Consider the following 9,752-nt stretch of genomic DNA (forward strand, 5'->3'; position numbering starts at 1 on the left):
CTGGGCGCGAACCCAGAGACTCTGGTGGTGCAGCTAGCACTGCGATGCAGTGCCTTAGACCACTGCGCCACCCGGGAGGCCACAACCCCAGGAAGGTTAGCTGCTGTCTTGGCAGGAACTAATGGGGATCCATAATAAACGCCAGGAAGATTAGCTGCTGCCTTGGCAGGAACTAATGGGGATCCATAATAAATACAAATACAAAAATATTGGTTGAAATTCCACGGTGGGTCATCACAGCAGCAAGATTTGTGGCCTGTTGCCACAAGAAAAAGGGAAACCAGTGAAGAACAAACACCATTGTAAGTACAACCCATGTGTGACTAGTTTCAGGAAAGTCATGACTTCATGACTTCACAGGAGAGGCGTTTGAATGTTTCTTTTTATTATTTCATCAAAATTCATTTTTTGGCAGAAGTGCCTTCTTGAACATGTGGACTTTCATGTTCCTTAACTTTTCTGCGCTACGGAATACGGGTTCACTTTTCTAAACAACTGCTGAATTGCAGGGCGCCAAATTCAAAAATATTACTACAAATATTTATAATCATGCAATCACAAGTGAAATATACCAAAACACAGCTTAGCTTGTTGTTAATCCACCTATGGTGTCAGATTTTGAAAATATATTTTACAGCGAAAGAAGTCCAAGCTTTTGTGAATGTAGCTTTCAATGCTACATCAGCTAGCCCCAAATTAGCATGGTCACTAAATAAAATTAACAATAAAATTCATCGCTTACCTTAGATAATCTTCGGACGTTTCCACTCATGAGACTCCCAGTTACACAACAAATCTTCTTTTGTTCAATAAATATTACTTTTATCACAAAAAAAACGCCATTTGGGTTGCGCGTTATGATGAGAAAAACTACAGCCTCGTTACGGTCCTGAAAGGAAGATGAAAATTTCCTAACGTATCAGATAAAAAATTATTACTAAAAATATTTATAATCATGCAATCACAGGTGAAATATACCAAAACACAGTTTAGCTTGTTGTTAATCCACCTATGGTGTCAGATTTTGAAAATATATTTTACAGCGAAAGAAATCCAAGCTTTTGTGAGTGTAGCTTTCAATGCTATAACAGCTTAGCCTTATATTAGCTTGGCTAGCTTGGTCACGAAAGTAAGAAAAGCAATCAAATGAATCGCTTACCTTTAATAATCTTCGGGTGTTTCCACTCACGAGACTCCCAGTTACACAACAAATGTTCTTTTTTGTTCGATAAATCCCCAAAAGTATCCGAAATGGTCGTAGAAACGTTTAAAATGTTTTTTATAATCAAACCTCAGGTTGTCTTTAACAAACATAATCGATAATATTTCAACCGGAGCATAACCTATTCATTAAGAGAGAAAATGAAAATGGTGAGTTCATCCCGCGCGCGCAGGAAATATTCAGAGGACACCTGACCTCTTTTAAAACATCTCGCTCATTTTTCAAAATAAAAGCCTGAAACTATATCTAAAGCCTGGTCACAGCCTGAAGAAGCCATTGGAAGAAGCCATTGGAAAAATAATCTGTTTTTTTTTTTTCAAATATCACTTCCGGGTTACTTTTTCTCAGGATTTAGTTTGCAGAATAAGTATTGTTTTTCTCACAGACAATATTTTGACAGTTTTGGAAACTTTGGAGTGTTTTCTATCCTAATCTGTAAATTATATGCATATTCTACGATCTGGGCCAGAGAAAATTTCCGTTTACACTGGGTACGTTATTTGAAGAAAAAAAAATCTGACCCCTAGCGCTAAGAAGTTAATTAATAACAAACTTGTATGCCATCTGTAAATACTAATAAAGTTGTTAAATTATGAGACTTGCTGGTTATGCCACAGAAAAAGCCAGGAACCTTCCCGCTAGTCATGATTGGCTGAGATAATGAATGGGCTGGACATGCCGAGAGATGAGTTTCGGATTGGTCTGCCATGCAGCATCTTCTGTCTATAAAATGAGCTGTGTAGATTTTTAAAAATATATAACGTTAGCCATGGAGAATTGCAAATGTGTTGCTAACGCTCTCAATAACATTGCTACCCTGACTTTATCAGGCGCTATCGACAAAGTGGGAAAAAGTTGTGATTGACTACTTTCAGGAAGACGATCGTTACCATGCTGACTGACTCTGAAAATGAATCAGACGATGTGAACCAGAGTGACTTGACACAACGGGCTCTCGTTATTGTTAAGTAATTTTCTTCTGTTACTTTTTGATTTTTGATTAGATCTTTTTTCACTTTAATTATTTTTGAAAATATTTTCTTAACTCTATTTCTTGAACTGCGTTGTTGGTTAAGGGCTTGTCAGTAAGCATTTCATGGTAAGGTCTACAACTGTTGTATTCAGCGCATGTGACAAATAATACAAATAATATTTGATTTGATTTGATGTGAACCAGAGTGACTTGACACGACGGGCCAGGCAAGCTGTACAAACAAAACAGAAACGACACAGGACGTCTTCCTTAGTTAAAGTGTTCCAGTCTGCTGTGAAGAGTTCATCCATGTGGAAGAGTCCAGCTACATTTCCTGATATTATACATTTATAATTTCATCAGGATGTTGTTTTCATTGCAAGTTAAAGCTTACTGTTCGCTATTTACCTGACGTTAGGTGGCTAGCTCGCTAGCTAACATTACGTGTATGACCTGTGTAGTAATATTATCTCAGAAAGCCATTTGCATTGATAGTTATAGCCTAATGCTAACTAGCTAACATTGAACCTATTCGGTAAACTTTAGCTAGCTATGACAATCGTTTTTTTTTGCTGGTATTCTATGGATTGGGAATTTTCATTGTTTTGCTAGCTAGCTAGCTAGCTACATATACATTTCACCAGATGATTACATGACCCATCAAGTTAGCCAGGTGTGTCTGACGGTGATTACGGCTATCTATTGTATTATAATGTTAAAATATTTGTATCTGAAATTTGTCTTTCAGCATCAGTAGAACACACCTGTCTCTCCTCCACCAGTCATACAAGGAGAATGGTCTAATACCTCCCATCAGAAAGACCTGTAGAACACACCTGTCTCTCCTCCACCAGTCATACAAGCAGAATGGTCTAATGTCTCCCATCAAAAAGACCTGTAGAACACACCTGTCTCTCCTCCACCAGTCATACAAGGAGAATGGTCTAATGTCTCCCATCAAAAAGACCTGTAGAACACACCTGTCTCTCCTCCACCAGTCATACAAGCAGAATGGTCTAATGTCTCCCATCAAAAAGACCTGTAGAACACACCTGTCTCTCCTCCACCAGTCATACAAGGAGAATGGTCTAATACCTCCCATCAGAAAGACCTGTAGAACACACCTGTCTCTCCTCCACCAGTCATACAAGCAGAATGGTCTAATGTCTCCCATCAAAAAGACCTGTAGAACACACCTGTCTCTCCTCCACCAGTCATACAAGGAGAATGGTCTAATGCCTCCCATCAAAAAGACCTGTAGAACACACCTGTCTCTCCTCCACCAGTCATACAAGGAGAATGGTCTAATGCCTCCCATCAGACCTGTAGAACAGACCTGTCTCTCCTCCACCAGTCATACAAGGATAATGGTCTAATACCTCCCATCAGAAAGACCTGTAGAACAAACCTGACTCTCCTCCACCAGTCATACAAGGAGAATGGTCTAATACCTCCGATCAGACCTGTAGAACACACCTGTCTCTCCTCCACCAGTCATACAAGGAGAATGGTCTAATACCTCCGATCAGACCTGTAGAACAAACCTGACTCTCCTCCTTCAAGAGGAGGAGAGACAGGTGATGTACGAAGGGATATATAAAATAAACTTGATTTGATTTGATTGATGTGCTAAAGCACTGGACGGATGCTCCATTGGCAGAGTGCTAATTAGAGTTGATTGATTTATGTTCTTCATATTTTTGTTTTGTATCTATTATCTTATTTCATTATTATTTGTTGTTGTTGTTTATACACCTTGTGGGTGGGGGCAATGGTTCAAAAATGGGAGAAGACTAGTATTTTATAGTTGAATTCCTCAGTGTACCATATATCAGAATATATCACTATGTTGCCAAAACTAACCAGACTGTTATTGTTTCCCTTCAATAAACTGCATACAAACGACTTTCTGCACATAGGCTATACTAGTGCTAACTAACCCTAACCCTAAGTGCATGAAAAGATCAACTGTACAAAAGTCTGTTTGTTGAAACTATACTTTCAGTTCCTGTTGATGCTATGTTTCAGTCTTACTTCTGCTAGCACATGATAGCAATAGGAGGAAGAAGGATTGGGAAACTAACTGCAAATAACAATATGCTGAACTCTGCCTAGCAGAGACATCTTTGTGATAGCAATTGTTAATTATGAATTTATAAATATTAAAGTTATTAAAGTTAAGGGACATCACCCTGGGTGGGTGAACCTCAGTAGGGGATAGAAAGGGAAAATAACATCTTGAAAGCTGAGTGTCTTACTTGCAAATTACTTTAAGTGTTTACTCCGGGTTGCAAACCAGCTTGCAATCCTTATTAAACAAACTAACCTCTGATAAAAGAAGTTTCCTGTGGTCTCTTGTATGAACTGAGGGCAGAAATACCTTACATTGTCACGGATGTTGAATGAAGTAGACCAAGGTGCAGCGTTGTGAGCGTACATACTACTTTATTATTATGATGCCGAAAAAAACAATAAACAATACAAAAAGTGAAGCTTAAGGCTATGTGCCATAATCAAAGTCAACCTCCCACAAAGACAGGTGGGAAAAAGGGCTACCTAAGTATGTCACGAATCCCGCTTCCTGAGTCTGTTTTTGCCTGTGTTCTGTCCTGGAGTGTTTTTCCGGGGTCCTGGAACGCACCCTGTCTGGTTGCCGGGCGACGTAGCTAGTTGGGAGATCTCTGATTACCCGCACCTGTATCCCATCAGCTATCTGCACACCTGGTCTTGATCATCACCCCTCCACTTCATAAGCTCTGACCTGACATCCATTCCCTGCCGGATCGTTAGCATGAACAGTATGTTGTGCCAGCGTATCAGCCTCCAGTTTGATAGAGTTTGTTTTGTTGTTTTGTACGTCTTGCTTGCCTTGAATTTACCTCCGTTTGTTCTGTCTACAGTCATTCACCCGGAACACTTACCCCATCCCTGCCTGGTTGTCGGTGGCTTCTGTTACTCCCTTGGATCTGCCTATTCACTCACATCAACTCACCTCCGCTGCCCGCTCCGCCACCTGGATCTTTCTACCTCTACGTTTAAACTTGTAAATAAATACTCACCTTCGTCCTACTCTCCTTGTCCAGGGGCCTGTTGCACAAAACTAGGATAAGGGATTAAGCCAGGATATCTTGGTGATCCTGGCTCAATTGATCCGTAATCCGGTTGCACTAAAGATGGATAGGGGGCAGGAGGATATGTTATGGTATAAATTACCATGGAGATTTATTCTGTGGAGCTAGCCTGCTCCAGACCAGGCTAAATTCCAGGATCTATTTAATCTCATCCCTAATGTCAGTCAGCAGTCACCACAAATGGAAACCAATAGTTATTTCACTGCTCACTATACATTGTTATCACATATAACTAGACCCACTGTTATTATTTAAACGTTTGTGATCATTATTTTCAATGATTTTGGATAAAAAAGGATTTTTAGATGATGTTGCTATCATTAGATAATTTACAGTTTCCCATAGACTATAAGGCTATATATAAAATGATAGAATATTAGGGCCACAGAGGGGAAAAAAACACAAGTCATAATATTGTAACCAGTTGTTTTAAAGGAGGACAGTTGTTAAAATGACAGATGTGGGGCATTTCGTGAAATTGTACTTCAGTATGGTTTCATAAACAAAGACATGCTGATGTGCCAGAATATTAAGTATCACATTGTCATAAGTATCAAAACTGTAAAAACAATATGTAGCTTTTCTGCAGAAAGAACCAGCCTCATAAATTTATGACTTTATCCTTTTTCTTCAGTGTGGCCCTAGTACTCTGTCATATAAACAAATACACATTCCATATGAATATAAAAACACAATGTGTAACATTATGTTCCTTTATTGAATAAGGACAAAACAAAGCAGGTAAACCATCAGCTCCTTTCGAAACTGAAGTCACAGTGACTCTACAAGATGGAAAGCACAGAATCCAAGCATATTATACAAAATGATACATACACATTCAAAGGTCTGTATATAACACACCCTGCATGTCTGCACACTAAAATAAATGCAGGACAAATCCATACACATCAACTGAACAGACAAATGAATGGATGCAGTAGCCTCCCTGCAGCCTTGTATTACACACAGTATACCGCACAAACATCATAAGAGGCCAAATTCGTCAAAAAACGAACCCAAAGAAACCCAAATTCCTCTGCCACCGCAGGACATATTTAACCAAAATTGAAAGCACACATACTAACTAAAATAATTCAACACATATTGGTCCCTCAGCAGCCGACCACTGTCGTCATCAGGGAAGATTGCCGGATTGTCCCAGTCCATGGCTGGTGGCACTCTGGGGGCCCTCTCCTTCCTCAGGCAGGCCACATTGTGGAGGACAGCACAAGCCACAGTAATATCACATGCCCTAACAGGGCTGACCCGTAATTTGTGAAGGCAGTGAAAGCGTGCCTTCAGGAGGCCAAAGGTCATTTCAACTCTGGCCCTGGTCCTGGCATGGGCATGGTTGTAGGCCTGCTGTGCTTCCTGGGGGTCTGTGAAAGGTGTCAGGAGAAAAGGCTGGCAGCCATACCCCCTGTCTCCCAGCAACACACCAGAGAATTCACCTGTCAACACAAAATCTCATCATTACTACCTCATAAACACAGTGATATTCTTGACACAGCCATGATGGTTATAAATAGGGGTTGTGTGGCTTACCTTGTGATAGGCACTGATAGATTTCAGAGGCCCGAAAGATTCTGGAGTCATGGACTGAGCCAGGCCATTTTGCCACAACATTGCTGATCACACAGTCAGCATTGCAGACCATCTGAAATCATAAGATGAGGAATATTACACCAATCAATGCACATCACTGGCAATGCAGAGTGTTCGTCAATGGACAATATCAAAAAGTTATGTTCACCTGAACATTAATGCTGTGAAAGGATTTCCTATTCACAAAATCGGCCTCATGGGCACCTGAGGGGGCTTTTATCCTTATGTGTGTGCAGTCCACTGCACCAATGACATTGGGGAAACCTGTCACACAAAGTAATGAGTATCCTACTATGTGTTAACAGTTGTCCTGTAATTTGTAGATCCTCTTACCTGCAATCCTATAGAACTCCTCTTTGATGTCACAGAGTCTTCTGTGGCCAGGGAAGGAGATGAAGACATCTGCTAATGCTTTGATAGCCAGACACACACTCCTTATTGTGCGGCAAATTGTGGCCTTGTTCAGCTGTTCTGCATCCCCCACTGAGTACAGGAAGGCTCCACTAGCAAAAAAGCGCAAGGCCACACAAACCATTTGCTCCACACTCAGTGCATGGCTCCGTGCAGTGCGGTGCTTAATCCTGGGACCCAGTAGTCTGCATAGATACCTGATGCCATCTGCAGAAAACCTGTATCTTTCATATAGATGGTCATCAGGGAAGGCCAGTGGGTCCAACCGGTCCCTGAAGACCCTTTCTCGCCTGAAGGCTCTCCTCAGCACAAGTGCTTCTTCATCCACCACATCTCGCACGAATGGGCATGCCATTGTCAGAGCAGAAAGGAACACACAATTTTGGGCCTTCATATAGGCTAGTGGCCACACCTGGTGCTGGGGGGTGGGCAAAAGAGGGCGATGCCTTATAACGATGACTTGGTTGTACTGATTGCTGGGAAAATAAAAAAAACCTTAGAAAGATGCCACCGTCCTGTGTGCTCACAATAAGAGCTCATATGTCATGGCTCACTTGACTTTACGAGAATATACCTAATTTTTATTTTGAGCTGTGTCATCTTCTTGGAGCTGGGGGAGGAAAGAAAAATAATGATTAATACATTTGTGTTACAGTTAGCATACAGTGTACATTGAAGGCATATCTCACCTCCCTCTCAAGTTTTTTTATTTCAAGGTCCAGTTTCCTAATTGTCCTCTTTTTTATTTCGGACTCCAGTGCAAGATTTTCCATCTTTTTCTTCTTGTACTGAATGTCTATGTCTGCCAGTTCTATTTGGCGCCGGAGGTGGTTGCCATACAACTTTCTGATAGCTTGTGAGCTCTGTGAACACAATACAATTAGCGCAGCTGGAATTTGGCAGGATGTGGTGTCCTTTTATTAATACGCACTATGTTGCCAGGCTGGTTTTCCCACTGTATAGCATCTGGGTCCTGTAAAAGAAATTAGATTTTTTGATTTTGATGAGGACTCCTCACCATTGTAGAGTAAATAGTACTTTCACAGTCTTAACATGAAACCTCATGCCTTCTGGAATCCAGAGAGATGGTCTCCTCCTCATCATCGTCTCCATCATGTGCTGTTGCACTGGGGCCTTCACCCTATCACATTTAATCGGATTCATATTGAAGCTAGTAGACAAGACATGCCAGGCCTACAGTATGCCTTTGATGGAGTACTCACTGGATCAGCATCGTCTGGTGCTTGTGCTGGTGGCTCTAACAGGAACACAGTGCTGTCAGACACTGCAAGGCAATAGGTAAACCAAAGTCAGACAGTCCAAATTGATTCAATATGAATGTGGTTGTATCCCATGTAGAGATGGAAGGACATACCTTGAATGAAACGGGTGGCATCTTGGGAGGAACATAGTCTCTTTCCCCCCAGGGATCCCCTCTAAGACGGGCCTGCCTTTATTTAGCTCCAAGGCCATGTCCTCTGCTGGGGTAAGGTCAGCCTTTGGTGACCCACCACCCGTGCATTGTCTGTGGGTATTCTTTTTCACTGCTAAAACAGTACAGACAATGTGTGAGCAGGCATCTTCTGGGTACAATATATGCTTGTGCTTTGTTAAATATTAGTCAGGGACCATACCATTCTGCAGAATGTTCTTGTATTTGATTTTGACCTGCTGCCATGTCCATTTTGGCCCGTTCATGTTTAATCTACACACACACACACACACACACACACACACACACACACACACACACACACACACACACACATTTAATGGAGTCACACTGCAAAAAATTACTTTGGTATTTTTGTCTTGTTTTCAGTAAAAATATCAAAAAATGTATCATAGCTTTATACAGTGTGATGGAGTTACTTTACACAATTTCACTCATATCTGCAGTGCATTTCAATTAAAAATTTAACCGTTTCATAATTACAGTACAACTGCATTTTTGGAGATGTGAATTAAATATTTGAATTGTAATTGTGATGTTTCAGCGGAGCGGTGAGTGTGTAATTGTGCACTACTTACGCATTCAGGCGGTCTGCAATACTTTGCCACGCTTTTTCTCTTTGCTTTATCACTGTGGCGGTGTTGCCTTTCTTCTTAATTATATCTTTTACCTCCTCGTATGTCTCCATGAGGATTTGTGCTTCCGACGGGGAAAAGTACGCGGCTCTAGTTGCCATGGTAAATCAGTTAATCTGTGATCTGTGGCGGGGTCTATTTGAGTGAGCCGTGGGCGCGCACCTATCCAGGATTGGTTTCACCTGGCTTAATGAATCCGTGTCTGCTCATCCTGGCTTGGTCTTTGTGCAACCAATTAAGCCTGGACGCACATGTTTTGGCTTCATTGAGCTCAGCTGAGTCATTTATCCCGGATGTCTTAATTCTACTTTTGTGCAACAGG

The 9,752-nt window shown here is 41.2% G+C and overlaps 1 long non-coding RNA gene across 2 annotated transcripts; it reads right to left on the reverse strand.

The window, feature by feature from the left end:
- Window positions 1–7,270: 7,270 nt before the first annotated feature.
- On the reverse strand, window positions 7,271–9,752 carry LOC139561307 (uncharacterized). 2 transcript variants are annotated; one of them, XR_011672102.1, is made up of 7 exons: window positions 8,977–9,752; window positions 8,566–8,889; window positions 8,403–8,483; window positions 8,274–8,315; window positions 8,032–8,205; window positions 7,917–7,952; window positions 7,271–7,818 (listed from the first exon to the last, which is right to left on the reverse strand). It is a non-coding gene; the product is annotated as an uncharacterized lncRNA (long non-coding RNA). The 2 variants fall into 2 exon arrangements; XR_011672101.1 differs by having other exon boundaries at window positions 8,032–8,315.

The sequence above is a fragment of the Salvelinus alpinus genome, chromosome 31 (assembly GCF_045679555.1).
Source record: "Salvelinus alpinus chromosome 31, SLU_Salpinus.1, whole genome shotgun sequence".
NCBI lineage: Eukaryota > Metazoa > Chordata > Actinopteri > Salmoniformes > Salmonidae > Salvelinus > Salvelinus alpinus.